We start from the raw sequence: 22,607 nt of genomic DNA, 5'->3' as shown, positions 1-22,607 counted from the left end.
CAGAAACACAAAGGATTATAAGAGAATACTATGAAAAGCCATATGCCAACAAATTGGGTAACCTAGAAGAAATGGATAAATTCTTAGTCTCATATAACCTCTCAAAACTGAGTCAAGAAGAAATAGAGAATCTGAATAGACCAATCACTAGTAAAGAGATAGAAACAGTGATCAAAATCCTCCCCAAAAACAAAAGTCCAGGACCAGATGGCTTCTCTGGAGAACTCTACCAAACATTCAAAGAAGAGATAATACCTATCCTTCTCAAACTATTTCAAAACATTGAAGAAGACAGAATGCTTCCTAACTCATTCTATGAGGCCAGCATTACCCTGATACCAAAACCAGACAAGGACAACACAAAGAAGGAAAATTACAAGCCAACATCACTGATGAACATAGATGCAAAAATCCTCAACAAAATATTGGGAAACCGAATATAGCAATACATCAAAAGGATCATATACCATGACCAAGTGGGATTTATACCAGGAATGCAGGGATGGTTCAACATCTGCAAATCAATCAATGTGATACACCACATTAACAAAATGAGGAATAAAAATCACATGAACATCTCAATAAATGCAGAGAAAGTATTTGACAAGATCCAATATCCATTTATGATAAAAACCCTCAATAAAATGGGCATAGAAGGAAAGTCCTCAACATAATAAAGGCCATATATGACAAACCCACAGCCAACATCATACTTAACAGTGAAAAACTGAAAGCCAATCCTCTGAGAACAGGAACAAGACAAGGGTGTCCACTCTCACCACTCCTATTCAACATAGAACTGGAGGTTTTGGCCAGAGCAATTAGGCAAGAAAAAGAAATAAAAGGTATCCAAATTGGAAAGGAAGAAGTAAAACTCTCGCTGTTTGCAGATGATATGATTCTATATACAGAAAACCCTACAGAATCCACCAGAAAGCTATTAGAAATAATTGACAACTACAGAAAAGTGGCAGGGTACAAAATCAACTACAAAAATCAGTGGCATTTGTATACACTAATAACGAGCTAGCAAAAAGTGAAGTCAAGAAAACAATCCCATTTACAATTGTCACAAAAAGAATAAAATATCTAGGAGTAAATTTAACCTTGGAGGTGAAGGACCTATACACTAAAAACTATAAGACATTATTGAAAGAAATCAAAGAAGATATAAAGCAATGGAAAGAGATTCCATGCTCATGGATTGGAAGAATAAACATAGTTAAAATGTCCATATTACCTAAAGCAATCTACAGATGCGATGCAATCCCAATCAGAATCCCAATTACATTCTTCACGGAAATAGAACAAAGAATCCTAAAATTTATACAGAACAGCAAAAGACCCCAAATTACCAAAGCAATCCTGAGGAAAAAGAACAAAGCTGGAGGCATCACAATCCCTGACTTCAAAATATACTACAAAGCTATAGTAATCAAAACAGCATGGTATTGGCACAAAAACAGACACACAGATCAGTGGCACAGAATTGAAAGCCCAGAAATAAAACCACACACTCGTGGAGAGCTAATCTTTGACATAGGAGCCAAGAACATACAAAGGAGAAAGGAAAGCCTCTTTAATAAATGGTGTTGGGAACACTGGGCAGCTATATGCAAAAGAATGAAAGTAGGGCTGGCCCAGTGGCACAGCGGTTAATTGTGCGTGCTCCGCTTTGGCAGCCTGGGGCTCACAGGTTCGGATCCTGAGTGTGCACCAATGCACTGCTTGTCAAGCCATGCTGTGGCGGCATCCCATATAAAGTAGAGGAAGATGGGCACGGGTGTTAGCCCAGGGCCAATCTTCTTCAGCAAAAAGAGGAGGACTGGCATCGGATGTTAGCTCAGGGCTAGTCTTCCTCACAAAAAAAAAAAAAAGAAAGAATGAAAGTAGACCATTATCTTACACCATAGACAAAAACTAACTCAAAATGGATTAAAGACTTGAATGTAAGACCTGAAACCATAAAACTCCTAGAAGAAAATATAGGCAGTATACTCTTTGACATTGGTCTTAGCAGCATCTTTTCAAATACTATGTTTACTCAAGCAAGGGAAACAAAAGAAAAAGTAAACAAATGGGACTACATCAGACTGAAAAGTTTCTGCAAGGCAAAGGAAACCATGAACAAAATGAAAAGACCACCAACTGGAAGAAAATACTTGCAAGTCATATATCCAACAAGGGGTTAACTTCCAAAATATATAAAGAACTCATACAACTCAATAACAAAAAAACAACCCGATCAAAAAATGGGCAGAGGATACGAACAGACGTTTCTCCAAAGAAGATATACAGATGTCCATCGGGTACATGAAAAGATGTTCAACCTGACTAATTATTAGGGAACTGAAAATCAAAACTACAATGAGATATCACCTTACACCTGTCAGAATGGCTATAACTAACAAGACAAAAAACAACAAATGTTGGAGAGAATGTGGAGAAAAGGGAACCCTCATACACTGCTGGTGGGAATGCAAACTGGTGCAGCCACTATGGAAAACAGTATGGAGATTTCTCAAAAAATTAAAATAGACATATGATCCAGCTATCCCACAACTGGGGATTTATCCAAAGAACTTGAAATCAATAATCCAAAGAGATTTATGCACTCCTATGTTCATTGCAGCATTATTCACAATAGCCAAGATGTGGAAGCAACCCAAATGCCCATCAACAGATGAATGGATAAAGAAGATGCGGTATATATATACAATGGAATACCACTCAGCCACGAAAAAGACAAAAATCATCCCATTTGCAAGAACATGGATAGACCTTGAGGGTATTATGTTGAGTGAAATAAGCCAGACAGAGAAAGACAGATACTGTATGACTTCACTCATATGTAGAAGATAAACAAACACAGGGATAAAGAGAACAGATTAGTGGTTACCAGAGGGGAGGGATTGGCGGGTGGGTGAAAGGGATAAAGGGGCACATATGTATGGTGATGGATAAAAACTAGACTATTGGTGATGAGCACAAAGTAGTCTATACAGAAACTGATGTATAATAATGTACATCTGAAATTACACAATGTTATAAACCATTATGACCTCAATAAAATAATTTGAAAAAATAAATAAATCATGTTTGAAAAGAACTTCACACTTTGCCTGGCATTTAGAAGTTAAGTTTTGTTGCTTGCAGCCAAATGCATTCCTAATTGGTATACTCACTATGCTTTCAGCCTCATCATCTATCACTACGTTTCAATGTAATACTCTGACAAACCAAAGAGGTAAAATGTACTTGTCAAAAAAGGAATACACTGTGAAGTCTTATAATCAGCAGCTAATATCATTACCATTATTGTTCTAGGATACTTCAACTCATTTTGATTAGACAGCTCATCCTCCTTTAAATATTTGGTAGCTTTGCAAAAAGTTTTGGAACATGATAAGGCTACCAATAGCATGTCCAGAACCTGTACCCAGTATTGTTTTCATCAGGCTGCTAAGTCTGCATCATTATCATGTACCAGGCTTCTAGAATTGTCAGATGATAAGAGGATGGGTGGGTGGGACTTTTTAAAATATGAAGGGGAAATGCAGAGTAATATAAAAGTATCTTGCCTGAAACAAACTCTAGGCCAGGTAGAAATTGTTTTCCTCCTTCCCTTCCTGTCCCCTCATCACCAAAGCTCCTCTCTGCTCCTCCTTAGGGCAGAGGTCGGGCATTGGGAGAGAACGAGAGAGTTTCTGCCTGTGCTAGCTTTTTCTAGAGATAAAATCATTTGCTGTTTTCTTTCATTCTCATTCCTCAAACTCACTGGTTACAACACTTACACATATGCTATTTTCCACTCACTGCTCTAATTGGGATTCAGGCCCAACCACTCAGCTAAAATGTTAACTAGATCAAGAATCAATTAGACTCTTCAGTCATTAATTGCACATGACATTAACCCAGATGAATAGACACATGACCTGTTACAAATTCATTGGTAGGTTGAGTGTTCATGTTGAATTTCCCTCAACTTCACACACTAGAAGTAATCATAGGTTCTCTCCCTTTACCTATTAAAGATTAACCCCAGTAATTTGGGGGTGAAGAGAAAACAACCATCAAAATTTTAAACAGGAAGTATTTCTTCCTATTGTTAATACCTAGTGATTACTTTGAATGTGAGAGGATTTAAGTTTAATAACAGTCCTCAAGTCAAAGCTGTCATTTAAAATTATTCATTCTGCATATACTTCCATATTTAGATTAATTTTCATAATCCCAGTAAGTAGGAGCATGGATACCTGTTTTGCTCTCTTGCCCACTGAAAGGTATGAAGAAAATGGTGGTAGTGGTGGTGATGGTGGGGTCTTCTAAATGTCATTAGCAACTAAACAAGAGAGAGGACAATCTTGACACTTCAGCAAGGTTTATCTAGACCCTGGATTCGCTTAAATCCTTATAAAAGATCAGGGCTTGAAGATGCCTTGACAATCATACCCTCGTTATACAGACTGTTGTTTGTTTGTTTGGTGTTTGTATGTACGCCATATGGCAGAGACCCCTTGATATATGTGCAATACCCACACCAAGAGGTCCAGTGCAGTAAAGATGCCTATATAGAGGAGATGTGCCTAAATCAGTCCTAAAAAGTTGACATAAACATTGTGTCCCATTCCACCAACAGGGATATGTCCTAAAGTCAATTACTCTGGAAAACGTAAGATATTGCCTTAACACCACGCTAATGTTTGATATAAAATTCTTCCTTAAGAGCGAAGTTTGATGGAGTAGGGTCAAGGGAGCGTGAGAATGTTGGGTACATGAAGTGAAATGTGGAATGATAAGAAGAAGGAAAGAAGCAAACAGGGGAGACGGGGGGAAGATGAAGCAAAAGAAGCCATGTTACCACTCTGCCCAGGTGCTCCGGAATCCTAATAAAGCATAAATACCCTTGAGATGAGACCAATGGTTCTCAAAGTGTGGTTTCCAGATCAGCAGTATCAGCATCACTGAAGAACTTGTCGGGCCCCACTCTAGACCTACTGAATCAGAAACAACCCCTGCAGGTGATGCTGACGTATGCTCAAGTTTGAGAACAACCATGTGCTAAATGTTATCAATGATGCCCACCTGGCTATGAATGAGTTCCCATTAGACCATGGGCTTCTCAAGGGCACTGACCAGGGATCACAAATGCATCTCCAGCACTGGAGTAGGCTGGCATGGAGCCACTTAGTATACATTGCTTGAATCAATAAATTATTCTTGTTTGAGAACAGGTAAGTCGTTTTCATAACATCTAATTTTAATATAGCATGGGGGCCGGCCCCGTGGCTTAGCGGTTAAGTGCACGTGCTCTGCTACTGGTGGCCCGGGTTCAGAACCCCGGGCGCACACCGATGCACTGCTTGTCCCGCCATGCTGAGGCGGCATCCCACATACAGCAACTAGAAGGATGTGCAACTATGATATACAACTATCTACTGGGACTTTGGGGAGAAAAAGGGGGAAAAAAATTTAATATAGCAATGCCAAGTTGGAGAGAACAAAGGAGAAGGAAGTATTGAAAGTGGGGTGTGTGAGAAGAGTACCAATTTCACAGTTTGGGTGAGCATTGTCTCTTCCTGTTTAGAAAAAAACATACTCAGAAATAGCACTTTAAAAGTAGGTTCTAAGTATTACAGAAATAATCTTAATATCCTCTCTCCTTTTAGTTTTCCACTTGGGCAACAGGTTAAAATAGCAATCCATACGATTTGTAACCTGTCATGAAGTTGTGGACCAACGTCTCAGATTCATTACCCTCTGGTAGGAGGATATTCTGTTCACAGAAAATATTAATTTACATGGGAAACAATAATTCTGCCTGACAGCTTTTTGAAATAAATATTTTCCCTTTAAAGTACAGTCACGTGTCACTTACGATGGGGATGAGTTCTGAGAAATGAGTCCTTAGGCAATCTCATCGTGTAAACATCATAGAGTACTTACACAAACGTAGATGGTATAGCCTACTACACACCTAGGCTGTATGGTACTAATCTTGTGGGACCACCGCTGTATATGTGGTCCATCGTTGACTGAAGCATTGTTATGCAGCGTGTGAGTGTATTTGCTTTAGTGTTCTTGAGATTGTCATATTAAGAGTTCAAAAGAAAAGAAGCAAATGAAAGTATTGTTTGTTGGTTGTATTTTAGAGTTTTGTAGCAGCCTGGCAAAGTCTGGCCGACAATTGTCAAGGTCATTGTCTAGGACAGAGGTTCTCAACAGGCTGATTATGCCTCCCAGTGGACATTTGGCAACGTCTGGAGGGAGTTTTGGCTGTTACAACTAGGAGGGGGGCTGCTACTGGCCTCTAGTGGGATGCTGCTAAACATCTTTCAATGCACAGGACACAGCTCCTCCACAATGAAGAGTTATCCAGCACCAAATGTCTATAGCGCCACAGTGGAAAAACATTGGTCAGAGTCAGGAGGCCCTGCTCCCTATAGCAGGGGAACCATATCATTTATCATCTAAACCAGGACACTCTAGTGATCAAAAGTAGTTACACCAGGTCAATAGGCATAAACAGGGGCAGTCCCAGGCAAAGCCCCTGGTCTCTGCACCTAAGGGCTACGTAAACCTGGGCAAACAACATCCTCATCTGTAAAATGAGGTGATAAGATTAGCCCCAGGTCCCTTCATGCTCCAGTGTTCTAGTTCCAGGGATGTAAGCCCTTAGTGTCTCAAGCATACACTATTCTTTATACATCACTTCTGTCAGTCCATAAACTCTTCCAGAGTAAGCCTCTGTCCCATTTTCTGTCTCATTTACTCTCTTAACACAAGCCCTGCAGAAACAATGTTTGTTGAACCGTATTCTTTCCAGCAGATTTACAACTTCCCACACCGGCAAAATGTTAACATGAAAGATTTTAATAACAAACATATTTTGGTCATACTTCTCCATGGGGAACGCAGATGGGGCTTAACTTTCCCTTCTTGAGTTACTACTGTGGCCATATAATTTATCTTCTAACCTAAGACACTTTTTTTGTGTGTGTGTGAGGAAGATCAGCCCTGAGCTAACATCCAATGCCAATCCTCCTCTTTTTTGCTGAGGAAGATTAGCCCTGGGCTAACATCTGTGGCCAACTTCCTCTACTTTATATGGGACGCCGCCACAGCATGGCTTGAGGAGTGGTGAATATATCCGCACCTGGGATCCGAACCCGCGAACCCCCGGCCGCCGAAGCAGAGTGCACAAACTTAACCTCTCTGCCACCGGGCTGGTCCCTAACCTAGGACACTTTTGAGAACAAAAGGAAATACTATTAATAACTACGCCAGGACAATAGGCATGAACTAGGAAGCACGATTGCCCTAGCCAGTTTGAATGTCATTAGAATTCAAATTGTCCACTAAACAGATGTGTGTGACTGGCAGACGTATTATGTCTACCTCTTATAATTGTTGACCCAAATTATATGGCCTCTTTGAAAAAACAGCTCGTTCCTTTCATCCACCTTGGATAGTATTCGAATCTTTCCTTCATTCTTGAAAAGCCCAAAGCTCACCTTTCCCCACACGTATTCCACATTAGACTAGCTGGCCTTTTAAAGCAAATGGAACAAGTCCAGGAGCCTGGCTCACATTAATCCCTCCAAGTTTTATCCCATTCCTCAGCTTATATGTTTGGACAGCACATTCTTTAAAGAATGCTGGGGCCCTTCGTGATTCACTTGGGCAAGCAAGGAGAGGAAAGGCTCTGACCCTGTCTTCTCTCTCCTTCTGATGAAAATGGCAAAGCATTTATCTCAGGGCTAGGAGGTTGTAAGGAAAAACAGGCTCCTCCCACTTATATGCATTTACTTATTGACCTATCTGTTTCTCTCTTCCAAAGTGTCCTTGTGAGTATTATTTACCTCCCTCTCCCAAGATCTTGTACAGAGTGGCTGCTTAATATATGTTTATTGAATGGATGAATGGATGAACCACAGAGAAATTCCACTTATCCTCAGTATGGATAGAAATTGATGACCCCATGCTGCATCCCATAATAGTCTTGGAACTAAAGAATACTTGAGCTGGGGCCGGCCCCGTGGCTTAGCGGTTAAGTGCACGCACTCAGATGCTGGCGGTCTGGGTTCGGATCCCTGGCGCGCACCGACGCACCGCTTCTCCGGCCATGCTGAGGCCGCTTCCCACATGCAGCAACTAGAGGGATGTGCAGCTATGACATACAACTATCTACTGGGGCTTTGGGGGGAAAATAAATAAATAAAATTAAAAAAAAAAAAAAAGAATACTTGAGCTGGAAAGTCCCTTTCTCTCTTCCCTTCCTCTGTCCTTACCCTACAAAATCGTCAGTCCTTGCACAAGCCATGTAGCATTCCAGCACTTCGCTGCTTGTTTGAGGCAGAGAAATCGACTTGATGAAAGTCCATAGCCAATGGGAACCAAAGGGAAAAAAATGTAAATAGAACTACCATATGATCCAGCAATTCCACGTCTGCATATTTATCTGAAGAAAATGAAAACGCTAATTCGAAAAAAAATCTGCATCTCCATGTACATTGCAGCATTATTTACAATAGCCAAGACACAGAAGCAACCTAAGTGTCCATTGATGGATGAATGAATAAAGAAATTGTGGTATATATATACAATGGAATATTATTCAGCCTAAAAAAGAAGGTAATCCTGCCATTTGTGACAATATGGATGGACCTTGAGGGCATTATGCTAAGTGAAATGTCAGACAGAGAAAGGCAAATACTGTATGATCTCACTTATATGTGGAATCTAAAAAAACTGAACTCATAGATACAGAAAATAGATAGGTGGTTGCCAGAGATGGGGGGTGAGAGGTGAGCAAAATGAGTGAAGGAAGTCAAAAAGTACAAACTTTGTAAAATAAATAAGTCCTAGGGATCTAATGTACAGCATGGTGACTACAGTTAATAATATTGTATTGCATATTTGAAAGTTGCTAAGAGAGTAAATCTTAAAAATTCTCATCACAAGAAAAACAAATTTTGTAACTATATATGGTGACAGATGTTAACTAGACTTATTGTGGTGGTCATTTCACAATATGTACAAATACTGAATCATTATGTTGTACACCTGAAACTAATATAATGTTATATGTCAATTATACCTCAATAAAAAAAAAAGAAATAAATGCCACACTCCTCATTCAGGATTATAATGAGCTGATGTCTATAGAGGGGTTTCTCAGCTATAAAATACCATGATCACAACAATTATCATCATTAAAATTATTTCAGTTAGTTGGCATCAGGTAACCCTTTTAGAATGCTATTTTCTGAGCAGAGGAAATGAGACTAGAGGGTTGGAAAGCTCTGTGCACTGGTACTGATGACACATGAAGTCTTTGCTGTGGCCCTGGGCCTTTTGTGCACAGCCTTTCATGATGCATCGTTTCCTTGCATCTTCATTCCCCAAACACAGATTGAGAACTTTGTATATTCTGGGCCCTGTGCTAAATGCAAGGATTAAAAAGTGACTAGGTAGTCGGGACTCCTTCCCTTCACAAGTTATAGTATTCAAAATTTAACTGCCATGTCACTTAAAAGAAGTTTGGAAACACATGTAACCTCCTCACTCATTTTTAAGTTGACATTTTAAGTTTTTCATCATTAATTTAAGTATTTATAAAGGTTAGAATTACCAATGCATTATGAATATGGGCGTTTTAAAATAAAACAGGTACATCACTCATTTAAATGTATCCAACAGAATCAAATACCATTTGATACCTATCATCATTCTTTTTTTTTCAAATATAGGAAGAAATTTTGCAGTACTATTTCCTTTCCTCCTCAATCTCATATTTCCATTCCACTTTTCCCACAGAATTTTATCCTAATGAAATCTATGTTTGAAAGACTCTGGTCATCCTAAAACACACACACACACATACATACTTTTTTCCATGTGACCATCCAGTTCAACTTTCTTACCAAAGTATAGATCTGCCACGGCACCGTTGGGTTCAAATCCCAGCTCTACTGTGTAATAGTTGTGTCTTTGGATAAGTTATTTAACCTCTATGAACTTCACTTTCCTCTTCCATGATATTTGGAAACTAATGTTGCCTATTTTGTAAGGTTGTTGCAAGGATTAAATGAATCAATATATGAAAATACTTAGTCCAGTGCCTGGCGTCTAGTAAGCTTTTAATAAATGAAGGCAAATTATTAATCTACCACGCAAAATACCTCTTACTCACAATATAAGCCACCTTGAGCAACATTTTCTTCCATATATACCAGATTCATGATATTTTGTCCAACCCTGCTTTTTTATTCCTAGACTCCTAACACAAATCACCAGTTTGCCAAGGATTCTTTTTCCAAAAGTACCTCAAAATTTGATGGATGAGCAAATTACTGCTTTCCTCCTGACTATCTGCCCATTGCCAGGACAAACTGCTGAAGTTCTTAATGTAAAAATACCAGAAACTAGAGCTTTCTGGGCGTTCTAAGGAGGTATGAGGAAATGATAAACTATCATGCACGTTTTTCCCCACATAGATATTTGTAAATCAACTGTAGCTTTAAGTTACTTTAAGATGATTCATAGCTAATCCTTAATTAAAAGTCACCTCCAATGTGATCAATGCATGATGCTTTCTGGTAATCCTAGTAGCTAGGGTAAGTTTTCAAGTGAACCTTTGCTAGTAACAGTGATCATCTCTTTGGTTTCCTTAGTAACACACCCAAGGGAAATGAAGGCATATGATGAAAAGCAAAGCAGAGTGGCCAGGATGTGGAGCACCTGGAACTCTCATATATGGCTGGTGGGAGTGTAAAATGGTACAATTACTTTGGAAAAGTTTTTGGCAGCTCCTTATAAAGTTAAAATCCGCCTGTCCTATGACCAAGCAATTCCACTGCTAGGTATTTACTCAAGAGGAATAAAACCATATGTCCACTGAAAGATTTGTACAAGAATGTTTATTCTGCTTTACTCATAATAGCCAACAACTCAATTGTCCATCAATGGGAGAATGGATAAACAAGTTGTGGTATATGCATACAATGGAATACAACTCAGCAATAAAACAAGGTGAACTGCTGGTACACACAACAACAGGGATGCATCTCAAAAACGTTATGTTAAGTGAAAGAAGCCAGATATAAATGAGTACATACCATATAGTTCCATTTATATGAAGTTCTAGAATCTGTGTTAATAGAAATCAGGACAGTGATTACCTATGGAGGGGGGATATTGATTGTAAAGGATTACAAAGAACTTTATGAGGTGATAGAAATGTTCTATGTCTTGAATGGAGAGGGAGTTACATAGGTGTATATCTTTATCAAAACTCATCAAGCACTACACTTAATACCTGTACATTTCATTAGAGGTAAATTATACTTTACTTAAAAAAATATTGAGAAAAAGAAAAAAACATAGCAGCATCCAAACTTACAGTTGTAAGGGACCTTGAAGATCATTTCACCTTTATCTCCTCCATTTCGATGCCATAAAATTCCATCCAACAGCCCAAGTGGATGACCACTAAGCTTCAATGAGAGAAACACAAAATCAGAGCCCAGTCTATTCCATTTTCAGGCATCCCCAGCTGAATCACACTGCTGGCTCAATTTGGGTTTGCAATTAAATAAACTTTTTGCCCCCATCAGCTAGGACTTCTCAAGTGAACTCTTGTCAACCCTGGAAAGTTCTCATCCAGTTGTTCATCTTAGCATAGTTAATATTTACACTAAGCATCAACACTTCCTCCAGTGTCTTTAGATTTCCTCCTCTATATGCTACCCATGGCCCCTGGAGTTGTTATTATAAGTAGATTATGTTAGACAACTTTAGGAAATTTGGGGTGAAATCATCCAGAGACCCTTGAAAGATTAGTCTCAGATAAACACGTTCTATGAATATGCCAGGAAAGAACCGCATTACAACACAAGAGATACACGTCAGACAAGAAAGCAGGCGGAGGATCTTGGTTGCCTACGTAACTCGTGTAGGAAGCCTTATAATTAGGCTGTCATACTTGATGAAACCAGGGTTGGGAACACAGCTCAAATCGTGACTGACGTGGATGTTTCTTTCCTCTCTCACGCAATGTTACAGTGTAGGTTACACCCAGACTGCCGCTGTAGGAATGACGGGAGAGCAGTGACCTCCTCCCCATGACTGGACTTGAAGGGCCAGGAAAAGTCAAACAATTCCATGAAGGGGACAGGGGGAGCATTGTTGTCCTCAAGGGAAAAAAAATACAAACACACTTCTGGGAAATAATGCAATTTTATCAATCCTCTCCTTCAGAAATATGAAACGTCTAACTTTTCTGATTTTCATTTTCTGTGTTGTTTTCAAATAAGATAGGGCAAAAACTTTACTGGATACACATAAATGAATATTAAAATGCTATTAATTTCTCACTCTGGTCCTACTGGGTAAGGAGGAGAAAGACAGGAAATGGTTAAAGAGATACTCAAAAGGTGAGCCACATACCAAGGGAAAGATTTGCACATTTACATGGTCCCTACTCCAAAAATAATAATAGCACCCACTTACTGAATGCTTACTATTTGCCAATCACTATGCCAACCACCTCAGAAAGACTCTGTTTGATAAGTCCTATTATTATCCCCATTTTACAGGTGAGGAAACGAAGCTTAGAGAGGTTAAACCATTGGAATATATCTAGGGAATAGTAGGGCTGGGATTTGAACCTAGACAGTTTACCCAGTGACCCTGAACTTTCTCCACCACTTTATACTGTCCCTAGGCCCCAAACCGCAACACATCTCCATTGCGGGGAACGACGATGTCTTTACCAAAGATTTGCAAGGAAAAATACAACTAAAAACTCAAATCTCTCAAAGCAAAAGAAAACAGTATCTTAAAGTCAGTTTTTAATCTTTACACATGCATGCCCATGGATACACAGCAAACAATGAAAAGAATCAAGAGGATTGTTGAAAATTACAAGTTCTACTGAAAGCAGAATAAAAGAGCTATAGCATTTTCATCTTAATCCATTTTTCTGGGTTTCTGTTAGGTTAGAAGAACTAACTGTCGAGTAATCGTTTATTTTAAATTCAAACCTGACACAGACTTTAAAGTTAAATGAACTCAAACTAAAGGAAAAAAATAAAAGGACCTGGCTGGTGAATTACTCAGTTCAACTCGTCGTGCATTATTTCATTCCTAGGATGTCTTTCTGATGATCACATTGGCATCATTCAGAAGGGCACTGTCTGGCCTCGCTGTCTATCATTAGCGACTAAGTGATCCAGCTATCTACCTCTGATTCCTCCAAATTTGCTAAAAGAAGAAGAACGACCGTCCACTGAGTTTTATTTTTAAAATTCTTTCTCAAAGGCCTTAATACTTCTCCATAAAGATTCTGACTTTCAGATCAGGGTTTATCAATGCATAATATTTTAAATGTTAAAAACATGACTCATACAAATATAAAGTGAGCATGTATCACAGACTTATTTATCTCATTCATCAGAGAATAGCAAAGTAGTAAAGCTGGTTCAAAGGAAAATTTGAGAGACAGTATACACAGGTGCTGAAAGAATGTAGAATAAGATTACTAAATTAGATACAAAAGTAGTTAATGTCCTACAGAGCAGTAAAAATGTAACCTTTGGGGTTATCTATTTTACTGAACAGAAATTATTTACATCTCATCCAGACAAAAAATGGTTCAAGTTATCATATAACCTCTCAGAGACTGGGTCCTAATCAAGAGCAAATAGTAAATCAGACGAAAGTACGTTTCCCCTCTAGAATTAAATGATCCTTGGATGGACCTGTTAGGAAAAACTCCCCTATGTCACTGAAAGGACATGCAGTCATCTTTTTGCCTTATTTCCAAGTTTTAGATAAATTTTCTGAAAAAATTTTGTATCTAAAAAGTATTTGATTAGCAATAGGCATGGAATTTCAGTTTCACAGTCTTCAAACTTCCCATGAGCAAAAGTATTCTATATAGAACCTGCTTTGATTTATGACTCTGGACTTCCAGCCTGACCACGGGCAAATCAACTTATTCTAGATGGTGTCAGATAAATTCACTCCAATCCTGTGACTCCATCATCAAATTTGGTATTATTAACCAAATTCCAGTCTACTTCCAAGCTCCCTCCCCTCTCTTCCCTGGCACTGATTCCAAAGCCTGAAGGACACTGTGAAAAACTATAGCCAAGTATCTTCAGGGGGAGGATATAATCTACTTTTGAGTCACTCTGCCGTAAGTTCCTCTGTGTTCACTCTTGATGTCATCCATTCTTTCTGGAAGGACAATTTACCTTGGGGGCTCTGGAAGCTTGTACATTCAGTTCCTGCTCACACAGTGCCTTCTTTCAATTCACCTTCACCCCTAAGCAGGCTTGTGTGGCTCAGATATGCTTCATGGAGAACGTCATACCTGACCTGGCCCTTGGAGTATGTATAGGACTTGGAAGTATGGAAAGAAGAGTTGAGGGCATTCCATGCAGGAATAATAAGGTGAGCAAAGGCATAGAGTGAGAACAAGAATGCAGTGACAGTGGCTTGACTAGAACCAAGGCTTGGGGATGTAAGAAATAAGAGTGACAAGCAGGGGGTGTGAGTTATATGACGTAAGTAGAAGGTAACATGTGTTGAGTACCTACTATGTGTCAGGCACTTTTGAGACTTCGTTTTGCAATGCCAATTTCAAATATTATTCTTTATTCCCCAAATCAACACGTTAGAGAGAGACCTTTCAAAATTAAAACACAGAAGCGGAGGATTCCTTTTCCTAAGATTATATGCCTTCTATTTCCCTTATCAATAATCTACCATCAGACGTCAACTTTTTCTAGAAAATTTGGCCTGAGAGTAGCCTCAGCTGAAAACTAAACACAATCTATTCTCTGATGCTTGGGTCTTACATGACAGATTATGTCTAAAATTGATATAGCCATCAGAATAATCACAATCTTAGTTAATGTTTACTGAGTAATTATTATGTGCCAGGCGTATTCTAAGTAGTGTACGTGTATTTTCCCCCTCAATCCCCATGACAGCCCTATGAGGTAAGCACTATGATTAATTTCCATTCTGTAGAAAAGGAGTCTGTGAAATGAAGAGATAAGCAACAAAAACAAGGTCACAGAGTTGGTAAGTGGTGGCACTAGGATTTGAATCCAGGCCTCTGCCTCCACATTGAATTGAAATCCATGAAAGAAAACCTGCTGTGATGACTACATGATAACTGTGGCTCTTCCAGGACTGGAAGTTTAACGTGCACCTCTCCCACTGCAATCTCACACCATCTTACCTTCACCCTCCCAGTCTGACCAGAAGCCAAGAACCAACATGCTGATGAAATTGCTCTAGCTAAAATAATTAATGATAGCATTACAAAGGGCAGAACATCTCAATCAAGTGTGGTGGTTAAAAAGAGAGTAAAGGAATGAAGAGACAAGAAAAGGGCGGTGGACACAGTGTTTAGGCACAGATTCTGCAACTAGACTTCCTCAGTTCAAATCCTGGCTTTACAACTTACTACTTGTGTGACCTTGAGCAAGTTACGTAACCTCTCTGTGCTTTAGTCTCTCCATCTGTAAAATGGGGATAATGATACACCCCACTTGAAGGCCTTTATGAGGATTAAATGAGTGAATATTTGTAAGGCATGTGGAACAGTGCCCGGCATATATTAAGTGTATAACAAATAAATAAACCGAATCAGGGAAATTGTAGGTGGGCCATAGTCCTTGTTCATAGCCAGAACCACACTGAGATGTTTAAAAACAGGATATAATATGGAGAAACAAATGCAAGACTAGATTAGCAGCTCCTCTTCAGGCAAGCAGATCGGGTTTCACAAATCTAATGCAAAGCTACACCAAGGATAGCGACTCGCATCTGTTGGGAGTAGGCATAATTAACTTGTTTTGGTTCTAGCACAGCAGCATTGACATGTATCATAGTGAGTGTTTTTAAAGTTCAATAACAGGAAAGAGTCTGTGTACAAGTGTTCAGTAAAGAGAGCTGAGTATCTCCCTAAAGTAATTCAATTTTCCTAGTGGGTGATCCATTCATTGTGCTGACTAAAAATGGCCAGTGCCACATAAGATAACATTTCCCAGGAATGGGAATTATCCCTATTTGAATAACATCCCACCAAAACTGTGTAGTGGAAGTCATAAAATTGCCAGATTGGATATATATCTCATTAAGTAATTGGACAGGGACAAGATTGGTGGGCTGAGTCTTGCCACCTTAGCCAGATCTTCCTTTTTTTTTCCTCCTGAAGATTTGTCTTCTATACCAGCTAGATTCCGCCCTTTCCCTTTTAAAGCACTTTTTTTCCTAAGCCTCACTGTGGCATTATTTTATCAAGGAGCAGACTTAATGACACATAATGACTTGCATAGCTGGATGCTCATGTGAGTCCCTTAACTGCATAGTTGTTCTGTTGCTCTGCTACCATTATTTATCTTTTATTTCCTTTTCCCTGTTGCTTTGACCGCTTTTCTTCATCAATTCCTTTCTTCCCAGATCATTGCTAAAAGCCAGTACTTCTACCTCATGCAATGAAATAGGTCCTAACAGGTATAGTAGCTGTTGTAAAATATTGGGGAAAGTACATTGATAGAAACCAAATTAATTTTTGGTTCCATGAAGTTTGTCTAGATTCAATTTAACACTTAATTGTTGTGCTAAACAAGCAAAATATTCTAGCAAAATTGAAAGTTTATAGAAATATTACAATATTTTATCATTATTCTTTTTTTTCCCTAAAACACAGATTTTGCTGTTAATGTCTTGTACATCTTTCAATATGATATTCTTATATCTTAGGACCAAAATCATCTTCAGATACCCTAATTTTTTTTTCTTTGGTGAGGAAGATTGGTCCTGAGCTAATATGCGTTGTCAATCTTCCTCTTTAAGCTGAGGAAGATTCACCCTCAGCTAACATCTGTGCCCATCTTCCTCTATTTTGTATGTGGGATGCCACCACAGCATGGCTTGATGAGTGGTGTGTAGGTCCGCACCCAGGATCTGAACCTGCAAACCCCAGGCTGCTGAAGCGGAGTGCATGAACTTAACCATTACACCACCGGGCTGGCCCCCAGATACCCTAATTTTAAAATGTATCAATTGGCAAATGAAGGTAGATTCATTTTTCATACAGGTTACCCATTAGAAATGCATCTACTTCTTCCCTAGGACCATGTTTTTTCCTACCTTTCTTTCCCCTTTCCCTTTACAAAGCTGGGATATTTCTGTAGGAGACTCTCCTGCTTGCCAAGGACTCTCACTTCCCCTCAACACACATAAAACACAAAGGTTCTAAAAAGAGAGCATTTAACTTAAAAAATCCCAACAGGAAATTATGCATAATTTCATATGTTAGTACTGATAAACACCAAGTGTTGCTTGTCTTTTGTTAAGGGATTATTTGTATCTTAGGTTTTACCAAAATTACTTGATGTGAGGTTGTTTGGTTGTTAAGTTTCTTCTTAGTATTATGCCACAAATATCCAAGACAGCTAACTATAGTCCCGACAAAAGATACAATTCTTTGTTTTTTGCATATCATGCTGCTGATTCACCATCAACACACGTACTGGTATCATCCTGCCAAACAGTTGCTTGGTCTCATTTATGATAAAGACATACAGATGTGCCTGCTAGTTAGCTGATGTCAGAGGAGCAGGCTGTGTCCATTTGCTGTCTTCAGGAAAGGCCAAACAGTCTATAAAACTTTCTAACATATAATCTTTGCCTTATCTAATAAGTAGACTTAGTGATTCTTAGTCTTGGATTTTTAAATCTTTCTATATTTCTCCAAATGCCTCAAGGTGTGTCATGAAAGCTTTCAAGAAGTTAGCAAATGGGGCCCGGCCCCGTGGCTTAGTGGTTAAGTGCACACGCTCCGCTACTGGCAGCCCAGGTTCGGATCCCGGGTGTGAACCGACGCACCGCTTCTCTGGCCATGCTGAGGCCGCGTCCCACATGCAGCAACTAGAAGGATGTGCAACTATGACATACAACTATCTACTGAGGCTTTGGGGGAAAAAAAGGAGGAGGATTGGCAATAGATGTTAGCTCAGAGCCGGTCTTCCTCAGCAAAAAGAGAAAGATTGGCATGGATGTTAGCTCAGGGCTGATCTTCCTCACAAAAAAAAAAAAAAAATTAGCAAATGAAATTAACTTTGGTTCAACCTAAACTTTGTTGGATGTGTTCACTTTCAAGGTAGTACATCCATTAAATTAAATTAAAATATGATGGAAAAATTAAAAGATGGAAAAAAAGTCCTACTTTTCCTCTGCAGTAGAAATAGATACTGATTTACTAAAGACATAGTAGACTAAAAATAAACAAAACAAAACAAAAGCAAAAACAACAAACAAACTTGATATATACAAAATTGGGTGTTGAAAGTTCTAACCCTATTCTACCCTCTGTGGACTATAATCCCTAAAACTGAGGCGTGCTATTGTAATCATGTTGACTAACTGGAGGAAACAAGCCTACAATGAGATTGCTGTTTTCAAAAAATAATTTGGAATAGAAAAAGGTTTTTTATTATTAAGTAATATTCCAAATGTTAAATATTGGAACAACACGCAGGCATGGTCAACATCCCTTGGTCTCCCAGGTTCTAATGTAAACAGGGACTTGCCTCAGCTTCAAGAGATTTTTGTTTTTACCAAGAGATGTAAAAATGCCAAAATTAAACAGTCTCTTTTATCTTGATCATATATGATATCAAACACTCCTAATACTTACCTACAGAGCTAAATTATATATTGAGATAATCCACGGATGAAACAGACTTACTAGAGAATCCATGGAACCCCTGGGTTAAATATATATATATGACATTTGGCCAAAGAAGAACGTGGTATCTACTGAATTTTGCTTTTTGAAGATTTCACCACACTAATTCTCAAATCAACGCTTTTACTTAAATAGTTATTTTCTAGCCTTCTCCCAGTGAATATTTTGGTGTACTGGGAGAGGAAAAAAATAGTTTTTGCAAGCTAAAAACATTGGCTTTTTCAACCAAATAAAAGGTGATATAATTTTCATCAGTTGTTATTTTGAAAATGCTCTATATTTGTGTGAACTCAGCAAGGATCTTAAGCCAGAATAAGATAATTACACAGCCAACAGATATAAGCTCAGCAGGGTCTCATCAGGGACTCATGATGGCTCCAGAAATGTGATTCAGGCCTCATATGTTCAAACAATAACTGATAGATGATGTGTCAAATTTAAAACGGACACACATTCTTTCCACTGCTCCCATCTAGAAGCAGAGTCTATTTCGCCACCCCCCAGATCTAGGCTGGGCTGGACCTGCTTTACCAACAGAATAGCAGAATACAGCAGAAATGATGCTGTGTTTTTTCCAGACTTAAGCCTTTAAGAGGCCTGGCAGCTTCTGCCTCTTCTTTTGGAAGCCAGCTGCCATGTAAGAAGTGCGACCACCCTGAGCCCACTATGCTCTGATAATCCCGAGCCACAAGGAGAGACCCCAAAGGATGAGATACTACATAGAGAAAGAGCCCAATGAGCCCCAAGGCACCAGATATGGGAGTGAAGAAGCTCTCTTGGAAGTGGACTCTCTACCCTCCACCCTCCTCCCTCATCCCACCCCTTCCTGCTTCAGCCAAGGACGCAAGGAGCAGAAAGGAGCTGTCCAGCTAAGCCATTTCTGAATTCTTGACCCATAAAATTGTTATCAAAATAAAAGGGTTGGTTTAAACCTCTAAGTTTCAGGGTGGTTTGCTAAAACAAATTGATAAGCTAAGCATTTTGCATTATTGAAAGCTCAGCTTTAAAATAACTTTTAAAGTAAGAGAAGATTAAGCACAAATTGGATTTTTTTTCCCGTAGACTAGTAAATGAACACCAGGAGAATTATTGCCTTTTTAGCTAAATTTGACTTCACTTTTACTTATCTAGTCTAATCTAGTAAATGAAGATACTAGATTTTAGTCCCTAGCACAGAACACATTGTCACTGCTCTGCCACAGAACTGGATGACAGCAGCACTAGGGAGAAAAACAGCATCTCCAAGAGCCCATATCAGGAGGTTTCATTTGGGAAAATAAAAAGTAACATGATGTATTACACTTTTAATAATGACAGAAAGAAGAGAGCATGTAGAAGTTTCATAATTAAGTAACTTTAGAGATTGCCTATGGAAAAAAAACACCTGTGGAAGATTAGAGTAAACAGAGCCATTAATTTATTTAATGATTTATTGAGTATTAATCTTGCCCCAGAAATCTGGAGACACACAAAAGGAAAGCCCCAATCCTTGCCTTCAAGGAGTTTACCTGCTAGGTGAAGAAACAGGCAGATAAACGATTACATTACTGTGTGATAAGCCCAAAAACCAAAGTGTGGGCCCAGTGATGCAGGCTGAAAGGAAGAAAGAGTCAGGCGTCCATTATATTAGGTTGAACAATGTGAAGTTGCCAAGGTTCGACTGAATTTGATCTACAAATGTGGTAATTTCTTATGGTTTAATCTAATGGTTTGGTATATCTAGGACACAGTGTGAGCAGGGAGAATGTTGGACAATGAGGTTGGAGAGATAAACAGGACCATTTCAGATTCTAAAACAAAAACCAAGTTTCCTTGAATGTCAAACTAATGACATCATTGCCTTTTATACTGGAGGAGACATTAAGTCTTCTAAGCAAAGGAATAACAGTACGAAACTTTCATCTTGCAAAGACCACGCTTTACTGTGGCTCACTTAAAAAAGAGTTTTTGCCTTTTAGAGATATACTCTGAAGTATTTATGGATGAAATGATACAATATCTGTAATCTGCTTCAAAATAAGACAGGAGATAGGGGAAACTGACGGAAGTAGAGATAAAACAAGATTGGCAATGAGTTGATAATTGTTGAAGCTGGGGCAATGAGTACACGGTAGTTCATTGAACCTGCTGTCTTCTTTTGTATATGTTTTAAACTTGCCATAATAAAAAATAAAGATAAATACACACAAAAAATAAAAACATAAGAAGAAGAAAAAGAAGGAAGGAAGGAAGAACCGTTGCTGCAGTGTGGACCAATTTTTGTGTGATGGAGGTTATATTAGTTTTCTAGGGCTGCCATAACAAATTAACACAAACTTCATGACTTAAAACAACACAATTTTATTTTCTCTCACAGTTCTTGAGGCCACAAGTCCAAAACCAAGGTGCCAGCAGGGCCACACTCACTCCAAAGTCTTTAGGAGAAAATCCTTCCTTGCCTCTTCCAGCTCCTGGTGGCTCCTGGTGTTCCTTGGCTTGTAGACACATCACTCTAATCTCTGCCTCTGTCTTCATATTGTTTGCCCCTCTGTCTTTCTGTCTCCTCTCCTCTTCTTATAATGATACAAGTCATTAGACTTAGGGACCACTTCAAATCTAGTATGATATCATAATCTCAAGATCTTTAATACTATTTCCAAATAAGGTCACATTCTGAGGTTCCAGATAGACACGAGTTTTGGGGGGACACTATCCAACCCACTACAGGGGTATAAATCGGGAGTGAAAACTGAGACTGGAGATAGGAGGGAAAATTAGAAAATCATTGAGCAATAAAGTTCTGAAATGAGGAAAGCCAGAACTAACGTACTGCCTGTGGAGATTCAGTTGGGTTTTACATGCAGATATATATACTGTAGTTGCCATTACAGGCAGTAAGTTAATGATTGAGGCAAGTTCTGGAAGCAGGAGGCCAAAGAGGACCCTAGAGTCAGCTGGAGGAGGTGGTTAGAGAAGGGATCATCAAGTATTGACAAGCAAAGGAGAAGGAGGAGGCTTTACTCCAGAGAACACTTACAATAAAGACATAGAAGTGAAAATCAGTGCAACGGCATTTGGAGAAAACTATAATAATTTGGTGGTGTTGGAGTGTAAAATGTAAGGCAAGGAGAAGCAAAAGCAGAGGCTGGAGCAGTAGGCAGGGGCTGGATCAAGGACAGCTGTGGAAGCCATGTTAATGAATTGGGACTTTGCTTGCTGGTTATGTGGAGCCATTTAAGGGTTTAAGCAGGGGAATGGCATGGCCACATTTTCCTCCTAGAATGATTCATCTGGCGAGCAGAATTAAGGGTGGATTGGAGGCAGGGAGGTCAATTCGGATGAATTTGTGATCCAGGCAAGAGAGAATCAGGGTCTTGAACTAGGGCAGCCATCATAGATTTAAAGAGGAGGATGTGGAATCAAGAAATAAAAGCAGCAGGATGTGGTGATTCATGGGGTGTTGGGGATCAGGGTAAGGGAAGAACCAAGGCTGTCAATCAGAATGGATGATGGGTGATGGTGATGCCACTCACTGAAATAGAGAATACAGGAGCAGGTTTTCAGTATAGATGATAATGAGTTTATTTTATAGTACTTTGAGTTTGTGGTACCTGTGGTACATGCCATGGAGATAGCCAGCAGGCAGGTGTATATACACAAGTCTGAAACTTGAAGGAAGGATCAAGGTTAGAGATACAGATGTATAAGGTATCAGGTTATTAAAGGGGGTCAAAACGGTAGGAGTAAGCTGAGATTTCCAAGATAGAAATTTCAGAATGAGAAGGAAAATGGCTAAGGATGGAACTTAATATTCAATTGAGGGATTTATAAAGACAATATACAATAAAGATGG

General features: G+C 39.1%; 1 long non-coding RNA gene across 1 annotated transcript in view; it reads right to left on the bottom strand.

Moving 5' to 3' along the window:
• The window catches only part of LOC131400766 (uncharacterized), a 126,812-nt gene that overhangs the window by 6,663 nt on the left and 97,542 nt on the right, over positions 1–22,607 (bottom strand). Inside the window, exon 2 of the long non-coding RNA XR_009217440.1 lies at positions 11,405–11,498. This is a non-coding gene — a long non-coding RNA (uncharacterized LOC131400766). The remainder of the gene's footprint in view (positions 1–11,404; positions 11,499–22,607) is intronic.

Source organism: Diceros bicornis, chromosome X (genome assembly GCF_020826845.1).
Source record: "Diceros bicornis minor isolate mBicDic1 chromosome X, mDicBic1.mat.cur, whole genome shotgun sequence".
Classification (NCBI taxonomy): Eukaryota; Metazoa; Chordata; class Mammalia; order Perissodactyla; family Rhinocerotidae; genus Diceros; species Diceros bicornis.
The sequence above is the reverse complement of the archived record's forward strand: the minus strand, read 5'-3'. Positions and strand labels throughout refer to the sequence as shown.